This window comes from Drosophila sulfurigaster, chromosome X (genome assembly GCF_023558435.1).
Source record: "Drosophila sulfurigaster albostrigata strain 15112-1811.04 chromosome X, ASM2355843v2, whole genome shotgun sequence".
NCBI lineage: Eukaryota > Metazoa > Arthropoda > Insecta > Diptera > Drosophilidae > Drosophila > Drosophila sulfurigaster.
The window spans coordinates 1,142,208-1,155,899 of record NC_084885.1 but is presented as its reverse complement, the minus strand read 5'-3'; positions in this window follow the sequence as shown (position 1 = coordinate 1,155,899).

The following is a 13,692-nucleotide window of genomic DNA, read 5'->3' as shown; positions in this document are numbered from 1 at the left end:
TTGAGATTTGCGACTTGTAACTAAGAGTATGGGAAAGGGGCAAGGTGATTGCCTATTGAAATGCAATGCTTGCGGGCAGGCGGGCAGGCGGCGGCGATGAGGGGGGAGCAAACAAAAAGCATTGCACACAGCAGTCGAAATATAAATTGAATTTTCTACTTAAAGACAATGGCTGGCAAATTTTTAAGCAGCCAAGCAAAAGAGTGGAGTAAATGGAAGAGACTTTGTCGTCGTTTGTTATTTTGTCGAAAAATGAAAATATTAATTCCCAGCGGGTTATTTGCGCTCCTTTTGCCAAAAAATGCTGTCGTCGATGCTTGGCGAGCACAGAGAACAGGGCAGGACAGGACAGGACACAGAAAACACAATGGAAATGCACTGCATAGACGCACTCTGGACATTTGGCTATAGACACAAACGATTGCCGGAAGTGACAGACAGACAAAGACCGAATGACAGACAGGAGAGCGAGAAAGGTTGAAGATTTTGAGGAAAAAAAAAATGATGAAGAACAACTCACAAATATCCTGGAAAACAGCAGTTAACAAGAAAGTTCTTAAAAATTACATTTATATAGTATATTTCGAAATCTCATTATTGAGAATTATGTTAGATATTAATAATGAATTTACTCTACTACAATGTTATTAAAATATTTTTCAAGAAAAGTGAGTACAAAATTAATGGTATACAATTTAAAAACAAGTAAGAAAGCTACAGTCGAGTTCACTCCTACTACCTACTACCCGCTACCCATATTGCGGTATTTTTCTCAAAATATACCGAATATACTGCAAAAACACTAAAAATATACCAAATGGTATGTTTGGTATATCGATATAGTACACCATTCAAAATATACCATAGACGGCACAAAATACCAGATTGTCAGCCAAAGCAACTAAGACCCCTAGTAAATAGGCGGTTTTGCCCATACAAAAGTATTTCTTTAATAACTTCGACAATTTTTTATCTGATCGCAATCAAATTTTCAACTCTAGCTTTAACATTACGCTTGTTATTCGATTTTTTTGATTTGCGGGGGCGGAAGTGGGCGTGGCAAAAATTGAAACAAACTTGATCTGCGTGCAAACATAACAACTGCTGTAGGAAAAAAATGATAGCTCTATCTCTTATAGTCTCTGAGATCCAGTGTTTCATACGGACAGACGGACAGACGGACATGGCTGATCAAGAATATTAGTTAATCGCAAAAGAAATTTAAAGCGATGTTCATTATAATTTTATTTATTTTCTTTTCATTCTCCCTTATTTTAAAATTCATTAATATAAAAAAAAAGTTAATATAATACATAAAATAATTCCCCAAATGAATAACCCAAAGAAAACAGAAAAGTATTTTACTATTTAAATAATTATGTTAATTAGAAAACTATAAAAAAAATATTGAATGCTACTATTTAATTTAAATTTAAATTTAAGTAATTGAAATTGTTATTTTATTTAAATGAATATAGAATATAATTATTAATAGAGAAACACTGCATTTAAGAACGTTTAGTTTGTATTTTTATAAATTATAAATAAATATAATATTTATATCGTTATTCTACTAAATATCAAAATAAAATGCAATAATGATTCCAATTTGAACAACTTTGAAAGTTTCAATCAAGTCTGATCGACTGTGAGAAAAACTAAAGAGTAAAATATACCAAAAAAAAAAATATTTTAAATCTACAAATCGATGTATATGGTATATTAATAATAAAATTGAGTGCTTCACTATTGATTAAATATATAATACTAATTGGCTATATTTGCTATATCAATAATAAAATGAAAACAGTGCGGTATTATTCATAAAATATACTAAATTAATATATCAAAAATATACTGTCATATAAAAAAGGCTTTATTTGGTATATCAATTAAATAAATACCTAATAAATTTACAAAAAAAAATATTTTTAAAAAAAAATTATCATAAAATATATTTGGTATATTTATACAAAAAACATCAGTATCATTCATAAAATATTCTAAATAAGTATATTAATAATAAGCGAAAAAGAGTGTTTTACTACTCAAACAATATACTGAATGAATATACCAAAACTACTATGACATACATCCATTGGCTATATTTGGTATATCAATAATAAAAGCAATAGAATGCATTAGTATTTATAAAATATACAACATTAATATATTAAAAAATACTTAAACTTACCATTTATAAAATATACGAAATTAACATACAAAAAAAAACTAGAACATGCAATTGGATAAATTTGATATATCAATAATGAAAACAAAAGATTGCCTTAAAATTCGTAAAATATACAAAATGGATATACCGAAAAATACTAAGATATACCAAAAGCTATCTTTAGTATATTAATACTAAAAGAGTGTGGTATTATTCATAAAATATAATAAATTAATATATTAAAAAGGCTATACATTAATAAACTATTCATATTCATTATACAATGGATAACAGGTACATATATAAATATAGCATAAAAATGAAAAAACTGAATGCAAACATTCATATTATCGCGATGAAGAGAATTTCGAATGAGACTCCCCATCGAAGTGCCCCCTTCTTAGTCAATCGGCTGTTGGAAGGTTGTTTTTGTTATGGTTGGGCCCCATTGCAATGTTTTTTCCATTCCATGAGAGGGCGCTCAATCTTTCAATTTAGCAAAAATTAATTTATTACATCAATATTTATGTTTCACTTAAATTATAATGCGTGAATGCAGTCAGCCCCTGTCTAAACATTTTTTTATTCCATTTCCATTCATTTTGTCGGTCAGACAACAAAAGCAAACAGAGCCATGAACGTGGACTGGGAAGAGAAAGAGAGAGAGAGAGAGAGAGAGAGAGAGAGAGAGAGAGAAAGAGAGAGAGAGAAGTGCATAGATAGAATGGAAAATGGAAAATGCGACCGCAATCAGTCACAATAAATATTAAAAATAGCGCATAAAGTCAAACATTGGGGAGCTGAACGCTCGCCACTCAGTCTCACAGTTCTGAGCAGTTAACTGTTAGCCGCTAACAGTTTTCAGTTCTCAGTTCTCAGCTCTCAGTTTTTCAGTTGTATTTGTTGTTGGTGCTGTTTGGAAAAACTTTTCTAATAAAATAGTGGGAATCATGGTTGAAGGGGAGGCGGGTGGGCGTACGTTCGGTCGTTCATTTTAATTTTTTTTTAAGGGAAAAAGCAATTGCAATTGCAGAACTTTTGGCATATTCAAAAACCATTTGCCTATCAAAAAGTGTTTCAACAAATATTGACAGACTGCCACAGGGGCGATACCGAGTCGAGTCGAGTCGAGTTGAGTTCCGTTTTAGTCGAGTTGCGTCACAGAGAGTCTCTGTAGGTTCGACAAAGTGTAGCGGGAGACGAGGGGTCGGTGAATGTGCCATAAACTGGGTCGGTTGACTGCAACGAGCGGGTTAGATGAAGAGAGTGGGGAGAGGGTCTTGATGGGGGGCGTTATATAAAGTTATATTTCTATTTGCGCTATTTGTCTACAAAAACGGGCGAGATGGTGAAATTTTTGCGAAATGGAGAAAATTTGTGAAATGCCAAGTGCCAAAGTGGCCTGCGAGTATGGGTAAAAATCTGCCGTTTAATAAGCTCACAGTTTTTGTTTGTGTTTTCCAACACTGCAAACAGGCAAGTGCAAAAGCATTCTGAAGCCGCCTCATATGAGACTCACACACACACACACATGTACAACTTGCTAGCACAAGTCAAACACACACACACACACACACACGCATACACTCGCATGCTCGCTAACACTTGAGCTTTGCTTGGCCTTTTTTTTTGTGTAGTAGTATTTTCTCCTACAGTCGAGTGCGCCCTTTGCCACCCCGTTCACTGCTTCCTGTCCCTTTCCAACACTGCTATTTTGCTCATTTTTTTGGTGTCAATGAACAGTTTTAACATATTAGCAAAGTTTCTTAAAGTACACACATATAAATATGTTTGATGTGTGTTTGACTACGAGCTGAGTTGAGCAGCCAACTTGGCAACAGAGGCAAGCGGATAGCGGATGGCAGAAGAGCGGTGTGGAGGGGTGAGTGGCAGTGGCAGTGGTAGTGGGAAGGGGAAGGGGAAGGGGAAGGGAGGGGGGCTATGCAGTGTTGTATTGGTTGCTTGTACATTTGTGTATGTGCATGTGTGTGTGTTGTGTGTTAAGTCAACGTCAAATTATGTAAGATGCCATAATGAAAGTCAGCCAAGTGGCTGACTTTAGTGATCCTTTGAACCAAGCCAAGCGGCGCAGCTTAGCTCAACTCTCAGCTCTCAGCTCTCCGCTCTCTGCTCTCTGCTCTTCGCACTCTGCTTAACAATTCATTTCACATGTTGCCCTCAAGCCAAAGAAAGTCCCTTCGGATTGCTCTTTTTATTCTTTTACAATTTAATCTAAGCTATCACATGTTCAAATATACCACCAAACTACTATTAAATTGTAATTCACATTTCGTGCTTTAAATAAATATTTAAAAAAAAAAAGTTTGAAATATTTTGACACATTTGTAATATTGAAAAATTGATATTTTATAATTTCAGTTTTATTTTTGCTTTTTCTTTAGATCTGATTAGAAGCTTTTGTATTATTTTCTTTCATCTTGTAAATACTTTATTCTTCAATTGTTCTTTTTAAGCTCAGCTCAGCTCTCTGCTTAATAATTCAATTCACATGTTGCCCTCAACCCAAAGATAGTCTTCCTAAAGTTCCCTTCAGATTGCTCTTTTTATTCTTTAACTTTTTTTTTATAAGCAACAACATTTTAAAATACCTCACTAAACTAATATTTGAAAATAAAGAAAACAAAAATATGTAAAATTAAAGTTTGAAATGTTTTGAAACATTTTAATTTTTTAAAAATTGTTCTTTTAACTTTCATTTATATGTTATTTTGCGTTTTCTTTACATATGCTTACATACTCTTTCATTATTTTCGTTCATCTTTCAAATTCTTTATTATTTCAATTCAAAGAAAGTTGTCCTTCGAAATAATTTTTTTTTTATGCAACTCGATTTTAAATTAAAAAATTAAGAAAGCTACAGTCGAGTTTGCTCGACAATAAGATACCCGCTACTCATTTGGAGTACTAGCAAAACTGCGAAGCATTATTCTTAAAATATACTAAATTAATATACCGAAAAATACTGAAAATACCAAATGTTATATTTGGTATATCGGTATAGTACTACATTCATAACATACCAGATTGCCAGCCAAAGATTGCCCTTACAAAATTATTTCTTTAATTACTTCTACAATTTTCTGATCGCAACCAAATTTTCAGAAATCATAGGATTATAGGCGGAAGTGGGCGTGGCAAACCTTTGAAATAAAATCAAGTTTATCCAAACATAACAAGTGCTGTCGAAAAAATGTATAGCTCTATCTCTCATAGTCTTTGAGATCTAGGTGTTCATAAAGGCAGACGGACAGTCAGACGGACAGACGGAATAGATCTGATAGATCTCGGCTATTAATGCTGATGAAAAATATATATACTTTATAGGGTCGGAGATGCCTCCTTCTACCTGTTACATATATTTCCTACCCTATGGGTAGCGGGTAAAAGTCTTAAATCAAGGTTTGCAATCTATTTTTCAATCTAGAATAAAGCATTCTTGAATAAAGATTAAAATTTTATACTAAGATGTTTTGACTTTTAAAATGCAAATTTAGCATAAAAATCTTGATTTAAGATTGTTTCAACCCAAAAATTGTATTGCAGGATTATTTTTCTAATGATTGAAAAAAATCTTAAATCAAGATTTTCCAATCAAGATTTTGTTCTCTCTATGTATGGGCAGCTGGTATAATAATACAGCTGAGAGATCCCAAAAACTATTGCTTACTGTATCGCGGCCCTCACACACACACACACTCAGCACACACTCACACATCCACACACACACCCTCTCACCTATAGTGCTTACAAATCAACTCAATAAAAGTAATTTTCGATATTAAATTATCATTTTGCGCAATGCTCTCGTGCAGCTGTAACAACAATCAGACGAAGCCTCCTTCTAAGGAATAACTACAACAATATGAAAGGGGGGGCAATACGAAAGCGAAGACGAAGGCGAAGACGAAGGCGAAGAATAGAAGTTAGTTACAACAAAAGCATGTCGTGTCGTGCCATCGCTTAATCATGTCAATGATTTATAACGCTTTCAAGGAGCGCGCCAAAGACTCGAAGTTGTCGACGGCAAAGTCCGCAATGAGGTGAGGAGTCTGTGTGCCCCGTGGGCAGACAGAAAGAGAGCGACAAACAGTAAGAGAGAGAGAGAGAGAGAGAGGAATAGGAAAAGGGGCAGCTGATGACTTGGCAGACAAAGCGAAGCAAAGTATGGGAGTATAGGGAGGGGGGAAGTTTTGTGGTGGGTCGCAACATAAGTTTTGCAGCTACTTATATGATGGCAGGCGAGTCGGAAATTTATCTCACGAGAAATGATTTGGCTCATTATCAACAGCAGCCAAAGTGCACCGAATGCGCACGAAAGAGATGCAGACATATAGCTAGAGAGAGAGAGAGAGAGAGAGAGAGAGAGAGAGAGAGAGAGAGGAGCAAACACATCGAACAAACGCATAAATCAACAACAAAAACAGAAAAATGATTTATTTTTTTCTCGGGCAAGAGAAAGAGAGAGAGCGAGAGAGAGAGAGAGGGAGGGAGGGAGTCAAGGAAACTTGCCTCGAATATGATTGCTTCTAATAAGAAAAGTGGCAAAAGTGTGTATCACTTGGATAATGCTGACGACGACGATGGGGCAAGCAACAGTGGCTGCCACAATCATTGTGAGTGCTGCTAGGCACAGGCAGAGGCAGGAGAAGGGGCGTGGGCGGGGGCGGGGGCGGGGGCAGGCAAGGTAAACAAAGTCACAGCAGCAACATGCCTGCTTCCAATAATAAAGTAATCAAAGTGATATGGTGTTGAATGGGGAAGGAGCTGCAGCTGAAGCTCAAGCGGAGGCATGCCTCCTCTCATGTTGCCATGCCACACACACACACACACACACACACACACACACACACACACACATATCGCACATTGTGTGTCCAACTGTTTGCTTTCACTTCTGTCTCAATGTGTGTGCCCTGCGATTATGCCATTAAGATATTCCCCAGCCCCCACTGCCAATCGAATTATGGCCCCTCATCTGACAGGCTTTGTTGCCAGGATAAGCAACAACAACAAAATAATATAATAAAATACCGAACGTAAGCGTATGTTTACCACGATGCTTAAGGGACACAACAATATTGCTGTAAATACTCTTGTTAAACGATTAATCCAGCAACATTTATTGATTACGCGACATTTCAACATTCTTACGTACATATTTTAAAACACTTCCAAGTTTAGAAAAACAAATTTCAATATGCCACCAAATCTAATTGAAACTATTCAAAATTCCATAATATTTATTTATATACAATACTTAAAATTCTATATTCTTACTTCATACTAGTATGTATATATTAAACCATTCCTTGAATTTCAAAATACAACAACAAAAATAATATATTCATTATCTCTAAAATATAGAAAATGGAAATATGCGAAAATACTACTTTAAAATCGGAAAAATCTAATGGAAATTAGTTTAAATTTTGTAGATATGTAGTAATTTTGTAGTTCTTAATCTAAAATTAAACGAACCCTCGAAAGTTGTGTTGATGCCATAAAATTTTAGAAATCGAAAAAAATATACCAAAAAATATATGAAAAAATACGAAAAATAAAAATAAAAGAGAAAATCATATAAATTCAATTAGAATCAATTTAGTTGTCGTCATATGCAGAAAATTGTTAATATTATGAATCAACAGACATGTGATAAGAGAAATGAATTTAGCATTTCCACTACATTTTTATATTTCGAAAATTAATTTATTTATATAATTTTACATATCGAATGAAGTGAGTTCATTTTACCAATACATAATGGATCCGAAATAAAATTATTGATTACATTACATTAAAAGAAAATGTGAAGACATTGTCTCTTAAATTTCTATGCTTATCAATGGCAAGCCGGATGTTTCTAGTATTCTGAGAGAGACTTTTTAAAAATAGCATTGAACGAATTCATTTTTGCAAAGCTACAGCGCTCAGTAAGTGTTAACTTATTTTTAAATCACACTTTAAAGAGATCAAACTTGTTATTGTACTCCGAAATGAATTATTTAAAATGAATTTTGAAATTGAAGCTAGTTACATAAAATGAAGATGTTAATTATTCACTTATATGACTTTTTAATGTTTAGTTAAAGTTTTAGTTGTATTCCAAGAAAATCTAAACATTTTTGTGTTTGTCATTGTGTTTGTCTAACTTTTAAGGTAGCAAGTTTTTTTTTTAATGAGTAGCTTAAATTTGCAGATTAAACATATTAACGCCATCTAAGTCGAATCTTTGTCCTTTCTGTTGTTGTGTTGTTGCTTTGTGTTCGTCTTTCGTAGTTGTGTTTTTGCAAAACTATTTATTTGTAAATTCATAATTGAATATTGATTATTTTTCGCTTTTAATAATATTTGATTGTGTGTTGGTTACATCCTTTTGTCTAAAGGCACAAAGTTATAATAACTTCAACCCTATAGGCAGCGAGTATAAAAATAATATATTCTGCTCTTGATAATTGATTTCAATTAATTCATTCATACCGTAGTTTACAAAATATTCCAAGCATGCTCAGCTCTCTATAGTAAATACTTTTGCTCTAGCTTAAGACAAACAATACACTTCATGAGAAACAAAGCGAAGCCAATCTCCGAAGTTTACCTGTCCCATTTCATCGAAAACTCCATAGAACATATGTTTTGTCTGTCTTTCTATGTGTGTGCGCGTGTGTGTGTGTGTGTGTGTGTGTGTGTGTGTGTGTGTGTGTGTGTCTGTGTGTGTGTGTGCGGTTGCAGTGCAGCACTCAGCCCATAAATAGTTGCTTAATTACCTTCTCAAGTGCCAAGTGCGCTCATTCCTTCGGCGACCACGAAGCAAAAAACTTGTCGAAACAAAGCTGCAAAAGAAAGAAACTGTAAAGGGCGTGGTAGGGGGAGGAAGGGCGAACCAACTGAAAACATATGCCAAAACACCGATTGCAATTAATCTTGTGCATGTTGAGAGCGAGTTCCCTAAGAACTTCAGTTCCAACTCGTAGTCAAAGTCGAAGTCGAAGTCGAAGTCGAAATACACACCACGCACCTCCTTGCGGCTGCAGTTTTTGCAGGTGGCAAAGCTTCCTCTGTTTATTGGTAAACAACACAAGTTTTCTCAGCAGAAAGAGAGAGAGAGAAAGAGAGAAGGAGATAGTGGACAGAGAGGTGTGTGTGTGTGTGTGTGTGGGTGCTGATCTATTGTCTCTGCTTCTGTTGGCAGCACAAACTTTTGCTGCATACTTCAAGGCGCAGCCAAATAGCTCGACGTGTTTGCCTGTCTGTTTGGCTGTGTGTGTGTGTTTGCCTGTCTCCCACTCTAGGTACGTATGTGTGTGTATGTTATAGACATTTGTGAGGTATCCCTTAAATACCAATTTATGGCACAAGCAGATAAAGTCCCAAATCTGCACTTAATCTTTAGCATTGTTTAATTTCGACTCATTGAGTTAGCGCCGCCAAAAATGCTCCACACACACACACACACAGACACACACACACGCATACCTAAACAAACAGGCAAGCCACAAGCAGTGGGCGTGGCACGCCCCCCTTCCACAACAGCAACAGCAGCAGCAGCTTCAATGGAGCTTGGCATTGTTCAAAGGCGCGCGCGCTTTCAGTTGCTTGGAAAATAAATCGTCGTCGACGTTAACAATGTGTGTGTGCAAGTGTGCGTGTGTGTGTGTGTGTGTGTGTGTGTGTGTGTGTGGGTGAGTGCCTTAGTTGGCTATATGTGTGTAATATTCGATGCTTCATTGCAACCGCAGCAACAGCAACAGCAACGACAGTTCAACAGGCTGCGTCCTCTTCGCATGCCCCGAAATCCAATTCTCCCAAAGTTGTTTGCTGCTGGCTGCAAACTTACAACTTGCGCGTTATTTCCTGCCACACACACATCGTAGATGAGAGCTACCTACCCACTCACACACTCACACACACACACACGCACACACACACTCACCGTAACCACAATGCCCTGCGTACTTAAGGTGTTAACGCAAAAGCTTGACTCATAAAATATTGAAAAAGCCGCAAAAACTTTGCACCAAAAAACGTGGCAGGCAAACGACGCTAGAACTACACACTTTCCCCCCTTCCTCCTTCCTTCCATCTCTCCACCTGTTCTCTATTAGTCTTAGCCATGGCTAAAGAAATGCAAGCAGCCAAAAGAAAAAACAACACAACAAAAAACATCAACGAACAACGTATCCAACAACCATAAAGGTCGGAACCCCAAATTGAACGGTTAAGTGGCGAACGGCAAAACTTTTTCACCTGCCTCGGCTTTTCCCCCTTTCCTCCTGCACCACACCACAGACTCTGAGTCAGCCTGATCCGCTCCTGGAGGTTTTGTTTGCTTGACTCTTGGCACTTTTGACTAAATGGATTTATTGACTTATTATCACTATTCGCTACGCCTGTGCTTCCTCAACAAGTTAACATAATTGATTGCCTTCGCATTCGGCTTCACTCTGCGTTCGATTCGGCTATGAAAACTTTGCAAACATTTTAAATTTCGAACAAGTTCAATTATCATTTCTTATTAACTAAAATGTGTTCATTGTTAGTATTGATATTTTTATTTATCAAAATAAATATTAATCATTATTTATGTACAATACACGCATGTACATAAATAATGATTAATATTTTTTTTGCTGAATCAAATTGCGTTCGAAACGAGGTAAACAATAAAAGTTTAAATGTACCTCCAAAAAATGTTAAATTTCTTACAAATTCTATTAAAGTTGTATATTAACCAAGGCTTTTTCATTGTTAATATAATTTAGAAGCATTTAAAGTTAATAGTAATATTTTTTGTATTTTATTTCATTTTAACAACAATACAAAACTTGTTTATGTTTCATCTGAATTTTAAAATTAAATTCTGATTCAATTTTCGATGCCATACAAAGTCACTTAAAATTTCACATTGACCAAAACTTATTCATTGATAATATTATATATTATAATATTAAAATCGAGAGTGCTCGACTCGACTTTTAGACCCTTGTTACACATTTTTCATAAAAGAAAAAAAACGGTATTATTCTTTAAATATATAAAAAAAAAATGCATAAAGTATATCAAATATACCAAAAAAAAAAAAAATAGAAAGCTAAAGACGAGTGTACTCGACTATGCGATACCCGCTAGAATACATATTACTGCTACTACATTCAAAATATACCGAAAGGTATAAAATAACCCAAATATACCAACAACAAAAATACCACCATATTTTATAGTATTTATATACTTCTTACAAATTCTATTGTTGGTATTTAAATAAATATTGTACATTATTTATTTTAATTAGTGCACTATTTTATAGACAAATCGGGTCTTAGTTGTTTTGACTGACAATCTGGTATATTTAGTATTACTCTATGGTATATTTTGAATGTAGTACTATATCAATATTTATTTAAAAATAATACCGCACTCTTTTACTATTATTCCAAATATGTAGCGGGTATCTCGCAGTCGAGCACACCCGATTTCATACACGCCTTTAATATTTCTTTGGTCTTTTTCCGATCTTACCTCAGTGAAAACAAAACTGTTTATGTTTCCGATATCTGTTTAAAAATGTAAGTTTTAAGCTAAAAATGTCATTAATGTTTGCAATAAATTTGTGAATAAAAATGATTTGCTTTAGCAACAGTTGCTCAACTAGTTACAGTGCTTGGGGTAGCTGCCAGTAGTTGAAATAATTCATCAAATTATACAAATTTGCCATATAAATGTGTAATACAAATTTTTGCAGACGGCAGGCAAAACGAGCCGAAGGAGAGATAAAAAGTATCATAATAACAACGAACGAACGAACCAACAAAAAGGAAAAAAGGGCAGAAACGGCGGAAATTTAAATTACCTGTGCCGTAATTACACAAAAGAATATGCCAATAAAAATGACTTATGTATCAATTTCCTTTACGACGACGACGTCGACGACGACTTCACAGGACGAGGACGCAACGAGGACAACGATGATAATAATAAAAGCAGCGGCAGCGGCAGCGGCAACGTTGAGGCACAAAGCGAAAATTTCAATTTTATTTTTATTGCCTTATTGTGTATCAAATATTTACAATTATTTGCCATGAGCCATGAAAATGAGCCATTCAGCCAGACAACGACAGAGGGTGGGCGATGGGCGGTGGGCGGTGAGCGGTGGGTTGGTGGGCGTGTGCATGCTGATAAATTCAAATAAATTGTGCAGTGTAACCAAGGTGAAAATGATAGCAAAGTCCCCGCACAAGCGAACAAGCTACGAGTAAGCTAAGCAGGCAGGCAAAAGTTTTCGATCAAAGAGCGAAGGAAAATTGCATGGAAAATGGCTTCAGCTTCAGCTTCAGCTTCTGCTTCTGCTTCGGTGTCTGTCTCTGTCTCTGTCTCTGTCTCTGAATTGAGGCTCAGCGCCGCGCCACTTATTCATGGCATTAAAATTTTATTTTAATGTCATCGAGTCGTTGATTTACAGGCAGCAGCCACTGTAGCATGTGAACTCCGTGAAAGATTCATCCGAATATAATTTTAATAATATTTTATTGCCTTCGAAAAAGTGGTAATAGCGCGTAAAATGCCAAAGTCAAAGCCAGAATAAAAACCGAAATGAATGCCAAAGCCAACTGTAATATTTGCTGGCATTCAGAGCACTTTTCACTCTTGGCTTCCTTCCACACTTCCCACCTTCTGTGGGTAAAACGCAGTTAAAGTGATGACAGAACTGCAACTTCGAGAATATTTTAAAGTATTTAATGTATTCAGGAAAGTCACAAATTATTTGCGATTAACATAACGAATAATTTCATATATTTCAAATATATAACAAAAATATATTTATTATTTTACATATTTTTCATATTTTTATATGTTATGCTTTTTTATTTAAATATTTTAAAAATTAATGATTTTATTTCTTACATTTTTGTTTGCCATTATGTTGTATAAAATCATTTCAAACTTATATAAGATAATAATTCATTAAGATAATATCTAAAAAAAAATTATTTTTAAAAATATTATTAAATAAATGAATTATTAAATAAAATACTACTTTCGTATACAAAATTCTTACATTTTTCTAATTTATTTTAATGTTCATTGAAGTCAATTAACTGAACTTTAGTTAATAGCTTCAAAATTGTAACCTTTAAGTGAAATTAGTAAGTTTATATAATTTCTCAACTATAAACAAAAAAGAAAGGTAAACTAAATACAATTTAAAATCTAGTTGTTCTTAAATTCTATTTAAATTATACCGAATATCTAAATAACTCCCCAACTCATCAACTTCAAAATGTATCATAAAAACCTATTGCAAAAGTTCGCATCTATCCTTAAGTGAACTGAAACTGAACTTTTTTCAAAATTTAAGCACTTCCATATGTAATTGCAATTTACCTTCTGCTTTATTCTCAGAAAAAGCATTTATTGTTATTACCAATATTATTGGGCTTAAGTAATGATGATAAAAGCAACAACAAAAATGATCATTTCTATTGATTTTGGTTTCATCC